Source organism: Elephas maximus, chromosome 25 (genome assembly GCF_024166365.1).
Source record: "Elephas maximus indicus isolate mEleMax1 chromosome 25, mEleMax1 primary haplotype, whole genome shotgun sequence".
Classification (NCBI taxonomy): Eukaryota; Metazoa; Chordata; class Mammalia; order Proboscidea; family Elephantidae; genus Elephas; species Elephas maximus.
The window spans coordinates 22,543,029-22,555,107 of record NC_064843.1 but is presented as its reverse complement, the minus strand read 5'-3'; positions in this window follow the sequence as shown (position 1 = coordinate 22,555,107).

Sequence of the window (12,079 nt, the reverse complement as noted above, 5' to 3'; positions counted from 1 at the left end):
AGTTCTACTCTGTCTTATAGGGTCACTATGAGTCAGAATAGACTTGATAGTGACAGGTTTGGTTTTTTTTTAAGGGCATACAGCAGGTCCTTGGATGGCACAAATTGTGTGCACTTGGTTGGTAACCAAAAGGTTGGCAAGTTCAAGCCCAGCCAGTAGTGCCATGGAAGTAAGGCCTGGTGATCTGCTTCCATAAAAACCACAGCCAAGAAAACCCTATGGAGCTCAGCTCTACTCTGTAAGACACATGGGGCTGCCACGAGTCCAAATGAACTTGACAGCTGGGTTTGTTTTTTGGGAAGGGCGTACAGAGTGGGTCAGTGCAGGAAGTGAGGCTGCAATGTTAGGCAGTCAAGCCAGGCTTCCCAGAGAGGCGACATTTGAGCTCAGATTTAAAGGACAGACATGAGGAGGAGCCGGCCACGGGAAGAGCTGGGTTTGACCACTTTATTTAAATCACTTTCTTTAAAACTGTGGCTACGCACCTACCAGGCTATTGCTCTTCTCACCTTCTAACATAGTATCCAGTGTACTTACTTGTTTTATTTATTGTCACTGGAATGCCAGCTCCATAAGGGCAGGAATCTCCAGCTGTTTTGTTCGCTGGTGAATTCTCAGTGCTTACAACAGGGCCTGGCACACAGTAGGTGCCTAATAAATATTTGTTGAGTGAATTAATGCTGCCTCCAGGCATAGCTTCAGGTTTCTTGTCAACAGAATTCCTGGCCGTCACTACCAATCAATCAGAACAGGCCTGTTGCGGTCTAGTCAATTCTGACTCACAGTGACCCTATGGGACAGAGGACTGTCCCATAGGGCTTCCAAGGTTAATCTTTACGAAAGCAGATGGTCAGGTCTTTTTTCCAACGGAGTGGCTGGTGAGTTGGAACCACCAACCTTTCGGTTAGCAGCCAAGCACTTAACCACTACACTACCACCGCCGGGGCTCCTTCCAATGAGAACAAGCTAGGGAGATAAATCCAACTGCTGCAGGAATAAGTAAGAAGAGGCTGAAAAATTGCCAAACAGCAGTGAGTGCCCGTGTGAAACTAGGGCCCAGTCCATGGTCTTTTAAATCAGACTGTGGAGAAAGAAGAAAAAGTTCTTTTTTTTTTTTACTGAGGATAGCTTAAATCCCAGTCCCACTACTATATAAGTTGTATGATCTTGAGCAAGTCAGCTAGCCTCTCTGAACTCAGTTTCACCATCAGGAAAATGAGGATAAATTGTTGAGACTATTAATGAGATACTGCATGTACAGAATCCAGAAGATCACAGGAGAGAGAGAAATCAGGGGCAATGGGTTCCATCATGAAAATGACCCACTATGGGCCCAGTCTAGGGAGGAAAGTAAATGAGGTCAGGATAAATCTCCTGGGAAACTAGAGAGCCAGATGGAAGGATTAGGGGTCACCCAAGGGCCTGTGCACTTGCTGTACCCTCTCCCTGTTATACTTCTCCTCTAGCTCCTTGAATGACTGGCTCCTTCTGGCCACTCAGGTCTCAATTCAGAAGTCACTTCCTCAAAGAGGTCTTCCCTGTTCACCTCGTCTATTGTAGCCTCCCCTATCTCCTGTCATCCTGTCTTCCATCACTTTCTTTGTTTCTTTCAAAGCTCTCATCACCATCTGAAAGTTGTCATTGATTTGCTCTGTTTTTTGTCTGTTGCACCCCCACCAGCCACACACACCTCCACCCACCCAACCAGAAGCTCTATGAAAGTGGGGGCTCGCCATTTTGTCCACCACCTGAATCCCCAGCAAAGTGTTTGGCCCATAGGAGTCACTAAAGAAGTAGGTGTTTGATGAATGGATGAATGAATGAGTGAATGAATGAAGTAGAATGATGAGAAGACCCCTTGGAGTGAGAGAAGGGTAACGAAGGGAGGCGGAGAGGTTGTATTCCCGAGAAGAGTTTCAGCGTTTCAGACCTCGGCTGATGGCGGTGTAGGAACAGATCCCCAGGAAATACCAAGGCTCCATGCAATATTACAGCTTCTTAGCTGTAGCCTTAATGTGATTTTTGCATACTGGGAATAATAAAAATGTAGGTGATGTCTGCTCAGTGCACGCTCCCCGATTCAATTTCCACTCTGCTTGTGAGCATGTTGTTAAATTGTCTGGCCCCGTGGGTTGAGAACGATAGATTCATAGCATGTTCCAATTGGAAAGCCCAGAGAGATGATCCAGTTCAGCTTTCCAGCCCTTTAAACAGCAGCCTGTCCTAAGAAAGACATCTTACGTGGTGACCCAGGACATGTACACACACACACACATACACACACACACACACGTGAAAGTTACAGGAAATGATGCCTTTTCTCGTGCAATGCACGCTGGTATTTTCCATTTGTTTTATCTCATTTTTCTTTTAACGGTGGTCACCACTCACCAACTTGATTTCATGAGCCGTTAGTGGGTCGCAGCTCACAGCTTGAAAATCAGTGGTTCTAAAGCCCTCAATTTGCAAATGAGGAAACTGAGGGAGGCCTAATGAGGGCAACGGAGCTTGCTAAGGTCACACAGCAGGTTAGCAAAGGCGCTTCCACTCTCCTCCCGGAGCAAACATCTGCGGGTCTGGGTATCCAGAGGACAGCCAGAGAGCCTTTGAGCGGTGAATCCCAGCGTTCAGGACAGCTGTTGTCAATGTTCTCTCTAAGCCAAAAGCAAACTAACACAAAAACCCGTTGCCATTGAGTGGATTCCAACTCATAGCAACCCCACAGGCCAGAGTAGAACTGCCCCATAGGATTTCCAAGGCTGTAATCTTTACGGGAGCAGAGCACTTCACCACTGTGTCGGCAAGGCTTCTATTTCTTTCTGCTCCCACTAGGTGCTCACTCCACTCTTACCCGTTGCCATCAAGTCAATTCTTACTCAGAGTGACCTACAGGACAGAGTAGAACTGCTGCATAGGGTTCCCAAGGCTGTAACCTTCGTGGAAGCGAACTGCCACATCTTTCTCTCGCACAGCAGCTGGTGAGTTCAAACCACCAACTTTTGCTGAGGAGCCAAGCACTTACTCGCTGTGTCACCCAGGACTCCTTACTCCACCCCTAATGCCCACCAATCCACCCTGTTTCATCACCCCGTCTTCTTGTCTGCATAGTGGTTACTGCCACCTGACAGCGTTATTCACCTGTTGGCCTCCTTTCTGTTTGTCTCATCCCAGTACTGTCAAAAACAGAACCTGCATAAGAGCAAGGACTTGTCTGATTGAGCTCCCCTGTGTCCCCAACACTCTGACACATAGTAGGTGTTCTGTAAACATCTCTTTTTAAAAAAAAAATTTATTTATTTATTGTGCTTTAAGTGAAAGTTTACAAGTCAAGTCAGTCTCTCACAGAAAAACTTACACATACCTTGCTGGGTACTTCTCATTGCTCTCCCCCTAATGAGACAGCACACTCCTTCTCTCCATCCTGTATTCCCTGTGTCCATTGAACCAGCTCCTGTCCCCCTCTGCCTTCTCATCTCCCCTCCAGACAGGAGCTGCCCACATAGTCTCATGTGTCTAGTTGAGCCAAGAAGCTCACTTCTCACCGGTATCATTATCTATTTTATAGTGCAGTCCAATCCCTGTCTGGAAAGTTGGCTTTGGGAATGGTTCCAATCTTGGGCTAACAAAGAGTCTGGGGACCATGACCTCCAGGGTCCCTCTAGCCTCAGTCAGACCATTAAGCCTGGTATTTTTATGAGAATTTGAGATCTGAAACCCAATGCTCTCCTGCTCTATCGGGAATTTTCTGTTGTATTCCCTGTCGGGGCAGTGATCGGTGGTAGCCAGGCACCATCTAGTTCTTCTGGTCTCAGGTTCTGCAAACATCTCTTGACAGGTGTTCTGTAAACATCTGTTTCAATGGAGCCACTGGCAGCTGCCATCCAGGTTGTAATGAAAGCACACATCTCAGACCACATCTAGCCACACAAATAGACATTTGTTAACAGATGATGGAAAACAGTCACATAAGCAGTTCTGGAAGCCCGGTGGACTCCCTGTTCTCTGCTCTTCTTGAGGCTGAGAGCATGCTTGGCACAAATGGCCATTGGGGCCGAGGCAGCAGTACTCCAGCAGCAGGATCCATGTAATGTCCACAGGTCGGGACCAGGGCCATCACCGAGAGAATGGCGCTGTGCCACCAAGGCTCCCACAAGGGCAGAGGGCAGCTCTGAAATATCTTCTCCAATTCACATAGCCTGAGTAGCACTAATATCTCTAAAGAGAACTCTAATTTCTAACATCCGTAAGCCACTAGTTTCAGCAATGACCACTTACGTCTAGTGGTCATCATGCCAATTAGCAAAGCCTCCGGTGCTGATGGAACATAAAGCTAGTGAAGCCATTGAAGTAGCCACCTCTGGCGTGTGGTCCCTCTCATTGTCTGATAGAGGAATCACTTTCCAAGTATAAATTCCTCATTGGCCGCTGTTAAGGTAGAGGCTGAAATTAATGCATACATATACTTAAGTCTGGTCTCACTGTGGAGCAAACGGAGCCCTGGTGGCTCGGTGGTTAAGAGCTCAGCTGCTAACCAAAAGTTTGGCACTTCGAATGTACCAGCTGCTCCTTGGAAACCCTATGGGGCAGTTCTACTCTGTCCTACAGGGTCGCTAGGAGTTGGGATCAACTCTATGGCAATGGGTGGTACAAACGGTTAATGAGCTCAGCTCCTTGCCAGAGGATCGGTGGTTCAAGTCACCCAGAGGTGCCTAGGAAGAAAGGCCTGGCCAGCTCCTTCCAAAAAACCAGCCATCAAAAACCCTGTGGAGCATAGTTCTGCTCTGACACACATGGGTCACCGTGAGTTGGGATCGACTGGATAGCAACTGGTTAACCAACTAGTCTGTGCAGAGGTAGCAGAAACATTAAATAAATTATTATGTAAATGACGTGGTAACGGAACAATGAAGGAGCCCTGCTCGTTCAATGCTTAGGCACTTGGCACCTAACCAAAAGGTCAGTGATTTGAACCCACCAGCTGCCCCCCGGGAGAAAAGACCTGGCGATCTGCTCCTATAAAGATTACAGCCTAGGAAATCCTATAGGGCAGTTCTACTCTGTTCTATAGGGTCGCTACGAGTTACAGTAGACTCCACAGCATACAACGACAACAATGGGACAAGGAATGCTGAGAGACTAGATAATGAGAGTCACGTGGTCAAGCTCGGCTTCCCTGAGCAAGTAACACAAGAGTTGAAGACGGAGAAAGAGAGAGAGCCAGGGAGGGCGATGGAGAGAAGACGCACACCAGTCAGAGGTAACAGCAGGCTCAAAGGCCCTGCGGTGAGCTAACACTTGGCTTGTTTAAAGCAGGGCTTTGAACCAGTTCATTCCAGGTCAGATCCCTGATGAGAATTCTCATTTCTAACAAGTTCCCAGACAATGCCAACGCTGCTGGTTAGGGACCAATTCTGAGAACCACTAGTAGAGCAGTGGGCCTCAAAATTTATTATACATAAGGATCATCTGGGGATCTTGTTAAACTGTAGATTCTGATTCAGTATATCTGGGGGTGGAAATGCAAATTCTCAGCAGGGATTTGAACCGGAACAAACAGGTTCAAAGGCCTGGTTTAAGGAACAGAATAAAGACCAATGTGGCTGGAGGAAAATTAGGGAGGGGCCGGGATTTCTGGCTGTGTTGTCATGGCAAGGATTTTGGATTTTGTTCAGTCACCATATTTTCCCAGCCCTTGCTTGAGACCCTGGCAGGTACTGGGTTAAGCAGTGCTCAGAAGCCAGAGATTTCCTGTTGAAATAAAACCTTTTGTATATGCTTTCTGCTATAGGATTCCAATTTAGTATTGATATTCTCATTAAAAAAAAAAAATTTCCATTAGTTTGAGGCCAGAATGCCCCAGAAGCATAGTGTGGTTTGCCAATTGATTCAGAGAACGAAATCTTATCTAAAATCTTTTTATTTTATGCTATTAAGGACACTGGAGGGAGCGGCCAAGTAAAAAATTTCCCCAACCGTTAATGCATGGGGTCAGCTGGAAGTGGCCCCAGGGCTGTCTTAAAAAGATTGTCATTTGCCATTTCCCACTCTTTTGTTTCACATTACCAGTAATTGAAAAGTTTTCCTTCCCTTCGGGTGAAGTTAATGGATTGACATTCCCTTGTTAGCACCTTGGATCTTTATTGGTGACTCCTGCCCAGGTTGGCAGGGCCGCAGGTGCCCTGGGATGCCTGGATGGTCAGTGTGATCTGCTCACATCTCTATCTGCAACCCTGGGCACCAGGGAGCAGGAAGGGGGCGTTTCTGGGAGGAGGGGGTGCAGCCCACAGTCCTGAGGCCACAGCCCAGACCACACAGAATGCTTGCAGCATGGTGTCTCTCACGGTGACCATAGGAGAACCCGGGGAAGGGTAGACTAAAAGGGCGTCTCAGTCTTCCAGGCAGCCAGCCATTTTGCAGATGCAGAACTGAGCGAAGAGAGGGAAACTCTCAGCTCTAGGTGGGCCAGAAAAGAGACGTCTAGGTGGAGATCTCCTCCCTTCTTTTTCGCTGAAGATAATAATTATTTCCATTACGTAAGTTATTTACAAGATATAATACAAGTTTGTCATACTGTGGTGACTTGGGTGTTGCTGTGATGCTGGAAGCTATGCCACTGGTATTTCGAATACCAACAAGGTCACCCATGGTAGACAGGTTTAAAGGCGCTTCCAGACTAAGACAGACTAGGAAGAAAGGCCTGGCAATCTGCTTTCCATGAAAACCCTACAGATCACAACAGAATCTTGTCTGGTATAGTGCCGGAAGATGAGCCCCTTGGGTTGGATGGCACTCAAAATATACAATGGCTGCAACAGGGGACACAAGCATACTAATGATCTTGAAGATGGCATAGGACTGGGCAATGTTTTTTTTTTTTTTCATTAACTTTTATTAAGCTTCAAGTGAACGTTTACAAATCCAATCAGTCTGTCACATATAAGTTTACATACATCTCACTCCCTACTCCCACTTCCTCTCCCCATCTTGAGTCAGCCCTTTCAGTCTCTCCTTTCTTGACAATTTTGCCAGCTTCCCTCTCTATCCTCCCATCCCCCCTCCAGACAAGAGTTGCCAACACACTGTCAAGTGTCCACCTGATATAATTAGCTCACTCTTCATCAGCATCTCTCTCCCACCCGCTGACCAGTCCCTTTCATGTCTGATGAGTTGTCTTCGGGAATGGTTCCACTCCTGGGCCAACAGAAGGTCTGGGGAGCATTGCCGCTGGGATTCCTCTAGTCTCAGTCAGACCATTAAGTATGGTCTTTTTATGAGAATTTGGGGTCTGCATCCCACTGATCTCCTGTTCTCGGTAATGTTTTATTGTGTTGATTTCTACAGTGGAGTTGCCCCATACACAGGGACTAGGCTATAAAGATACATACCTATGGCGAAAACTCCAAAATTACCCATGAAACCCCTTAAGTTGCTCCTGAACTGTCTTGTCTCTGCACAGAGTAGCCGGCTTTCCTTCAGGAGGCATCCTGCCTGGGAATATGCACCTGTAGGGTGAAACATCCACAAAGGAACTAGACCCCATGAAGCACCCAGGTACACTCCTCCCATTTCACACACAACCAGTGGCAACTATTCATTAAACTAGAGGAACTGTCTGCGTTGTTTAAATGATTTTTTTTTCTCTTTCCTTTTAAAGTTTTTTTGATCAAGTGGATAGTTAAAATTATATGAATGTAGTAGACTCATATGCCACTCCCCTGTGTATGGCTCCAATTGTACCAGAGAAAGTCATTCTGAATCCTGCTTACTTCACTTAATGTTACATCACATTGGGGTTCACTCTGGGTCGTACAGTCCTATGGGTTTTGAAAAACGCTTAATGTCATGTGTCTACCACCACAGTGTCACGCAGAATTGTTTCACTGCCCTAAAAACGCCCTGTGCTCCACCCACTCATTTCTCCCCTCCTTTCCCCTGAGCCTCTTACAATGACTGATTTTCTTACTGTGGCTACAGTTTTGCCTTTTCCAGAATGTCCTGTGGTCAGAATGATACAGTACACAGCTTTTTCAGACTGTCTTCTTTCACTTAGCAATATGCATCTAAGGTTCAGCCAGGTCTTTCCATGGCCTATAGCTCCTTTCTGTTTGTCACCAAATCATCCTCCATCGTATGGATGAACCACCATTCTTTGACCCATTCACCATTCAAGCCAGGATGTCTTGGTTGCTTCCAACTTTTGGCAACTATGAACAAAGCTGCTATAAACATTCATACGCAGGTCTGTATGTGGATCTAATTTTTTAACTCATTTGTGTAATACCTAGGAGCACAACTGCTGTGTCAAATGGTAAACCTATGTTTAACTTTGTAAGGCCCCCGTTGCTGTTTCAAAAACGGGTTTGAGCATTCCGGTAGTGCCCTAGCCCACCTTATTTATTTGCCTTAACTGCCCAACCCATTTAGGCATTGAGTTATGACCTAAGTCTTCCAGGGAGTCGCACTCTGCTACCAACCAAAAAGCTGGTGGTTCGAATACATCCAGAAATGCCTTGAAAGAAAGGCCTGGAGACCTGCTTCTGAAAGCTCAGAGCCATGAAAACCCTAAGGAGGGAAGTTCTACTTTGCTACACATGGAATCACCATGAGTTGGAATCAACTCAATGACAACTGGTTTTTTTTTTTTTGGAGGGGGCATTTTAAGTCTTCCGGGGAGTCCCTGGGTGGTACAAATGGACAACGAGCTTGGCTGCTAACTGAAAGGTTGTCGGCTCAAGTTCACCCAGAGGTGCCTCAAAAGAAAGGCCTGGCAATCTGGTGCTGAAAAATCACCCATTGAAAACCCTATGGAGTGCAGTTCTACTCTGACACACATGGGGTCCCCATGAGTTGGAATGGGCTTGATGGCAACATGTGGGTAAGTCTTCCAGACCTGGCTTTCCTTTGCTTTAACCAGGGGCGCTGCTTATAAGAGGAACCAGAACTCACGCTGTGTTCTGGGAGAATAGCTCAGACGGCAGTCAATGTGGGAGGAAGCAGAAAGCAATGATGCCCACGAACCTGAGGCCGGTGTGGGCGTGGAGGCAGCAAGGCCGGCTAGTTTATGGATTTGACTGAGTGGGAGAGAGTATGCTTTCAGTGTGGGTGGAGTTAGTTAGATTTGGGAATAGCGGCCTGGGTAATTAGCTGGCGGTAAGAGCTGAACGGGAACGTGAGACCCAAGGAAGAGCCTCTCTCTCGTGATATTGAGTTCAGATGGAACCCAAGAATTAGAAGGCTCTGGATAAAATGGCCACCTTTGCTCTCCTCTCTGCGGTTTCTGATGGAGCCCTTGGAGCCGGTAAGAGGGAGATCAAGGCCCTTGACCTTCTAAGAAGATGAGTCTGCAAATTTCCCCCCCAATTTGCATATCGAGTTCACCAGCTCCCACTTGCCAAGTGCAAAGTTTGGCCCTAGAGAGCTTCCTTTACTGTCAAGGAGCAAGAAAGCTATCTGGGACACACACACACACATACACACACACACGCCCGCCAAATCCCAGCACAAGAGGAAACTTGGAGAGAACAGGGAGGAGGAGGGGTGTTAGGGCAAAGTATCTCAGCTCAGGCTAGGAATTGCTGCAAAACAGGCCTCATGGTGCTGCTCACAAAGGCCCTGAGTTGGCACCCATGACATTCTCACCAGGACGTTAAGGAAAATGTACGTTTCATTGCGGGGGGAGGGGACATTCTTCAGCCTTCAAGTCTGCAATATGGTTGGATGAACTTCACCATGAACATAGGAATGACTGACAGGCCTCAATTTCAAACCCATCCCCATCCCTTAAAAACTGGGTGCTTTTAGCAAGTTAAGGGACCTTAAACCAAAACCAAACTAGCTGTCTTTGACTCGTGGCGACCCGATGTGTCACAGAGTAGAGCTGCGCTCTGTAGGGTTTTTGTGGCTGTGACTTTTCAGAAGTAGATTGCCAGGACTTCCTTTGAGGCACCTCTGGATAGATACAAACAGCCAACTAGATTAGTAGCTGAGTGTTTAACCATTTGTAGCACACAGGGACTCCTAATAGCCTTCCTGAGCTAATTTGACTCCTCTGTAAAATGGTAGATAATCACAATAGCTAAGTCCTTGCCACTCAAAGCAGGGCTTGAGGACCTACCGCATCAGCAACCCCTGGGAGCTTATAGGAATGTAGAATTTCAGGGCCCACCTCAGGCCCCCCAAGTTAGAATCTCTGGTTTTACAAGATCTCCAGGTACATCGTGTGTACGTGAAATTGTGAGAAGCATTGCTGGAGCTCCTAGAGCTTTTGTGAGGAGGACGCACAACCACTGACTGATTCAACACGTATTTATTGAGCATTTACTCTGGGCTGGTTCTGTTGTAAATGGTGGGAAGCGTAAGTGAGCGTGATAGATAAATGCCAACCACTGTGGAATTTAGTTCCTAATGGGGAAAGACAGACAAAATTAAATACATGAAACATGGATTATGTTAGCTAATGAGGAGAGCGGAAAAGAAAAACAAAGCAGCGCCCTTGGGTGGGAATTGGCAGGGAGAAGGAGTGTAGTGCATAGAATAGCAAGACGGTGACATTTGAGCATTGACGTGATAGAGGTGAGGAAAGGAGCTGTGTGGCTATCGACAAGGCGTGTACCAGGCGGCCTGAACGGCACAGGCAAAGACTCTGCGGCAGAAGCGCGCCGGGTGTGTCTGAAAGATCAGTGAGGAAGAGGCTGAGAGAAGGGAAAATGCTAGAGGCTGAGGTCACAGAGAAGTAAGGGCAAGGGAAGAGCATGTCTAACCTCAGAAGTCTCCGAGGACTCTGACTTCTCTTTCAGCAAGCCAGAGGTGGTGAAAGACATGGCTGGCATATGGCGAATAGCCAACCAAGGGTGGCCACCATTGTTGTAATTGTGGCTCTTACTCAGAGGTTGTAGAAACAGGTTGGACTCACCCTTAAGGTTTTCGCTTACCTATCCCTTCTTTAGAATTCCTTTCCTAACTGCACGGGCTGGATCAGGTGCGGTCGTGTGAGCACCCACAGCCCCCTGAAAACTCTCAGGTGGGGCTGGGGTGGGGAGCTGGCCTGATCCATTCGCGATCATATCTCAGAGCCTAGCTCAGTACTTGGCACTTAGTAGCTGCTCAATAAATACTTGTCAATTAAGCAAATGCATACATACAAAGACTTGGGGTATGGAAGGGCAGGAGCACTGGGGAAGGGCAGACCCTGGCTGGGAAGGAGTGGCAGAGGTATTGTTAGAAGCAAACATTCCAGCTTTGTCTTTTCAAGGTGCCCTTTGGAGCCTGATGCCCAGGATGGAGCGAGGACCCAGGCTGTCACTCAGCTGGGTAAGGTGACCCACAGCACGGGGACTCTGTGCCAGGAAACCTTGGTCCTTTGTTCAGAACTTGGCGAGGTTTCCGGTCACTTCCAGCCAGTCTCAGGCCCAGGCTGCTCTACATAGCTTACCCCCAACAGGAGAGCTCGGGCATTGCTGGCAGGAGGTGGCCACTCTGGAGAGTCACTGGCAGCACTTAGCTGTGTGCACACTCTCTGGCAGTGCAGTCCAATCTGGGGTGGGGGGTTTGGGGGTGAAGGTGGGGCGTACTACTGGCATCCAGTGGGTAGAGGCCAGGGATGCTGCCGAACATCCAGCAGTGCACAGGAGAGCTTCCTACAACGCGACCCACAGCAACGAATTACTTGGAGGCGCAAAATGTCAAAAGTCAGTATTGCCCCCCTAAGGAGGCCTTTTGTGAGGGTATTTATTGATGGCTCTGTGGTAGAATCCTCACCTTTCATGTGGGAGACCTCGGTTCAATTCATGGCCAATGCTCCTCACCCACAGCCACCACTCACTTGTCAGCCGCTGAAAACCTTATGGATCACAACAGTTCAAGCCATGATTGATCATGGGGCTGGCGCAGGACCAGGCAAATGGATTATCTGGCATCTAGCAAAGAGCCTTGAGAGGCCAGATGGTTATGTGCTCGACTATTAGCCAAAAGATTAGCGGTTCTCCACCCCTCAGAGGTGCCCCAGAAAATAAGTCTGACAATCTGCTTCCAAAAGTTCAAAGCCTTGAGAACTCTGTAGAGCACAGTTCTATTCTGACAC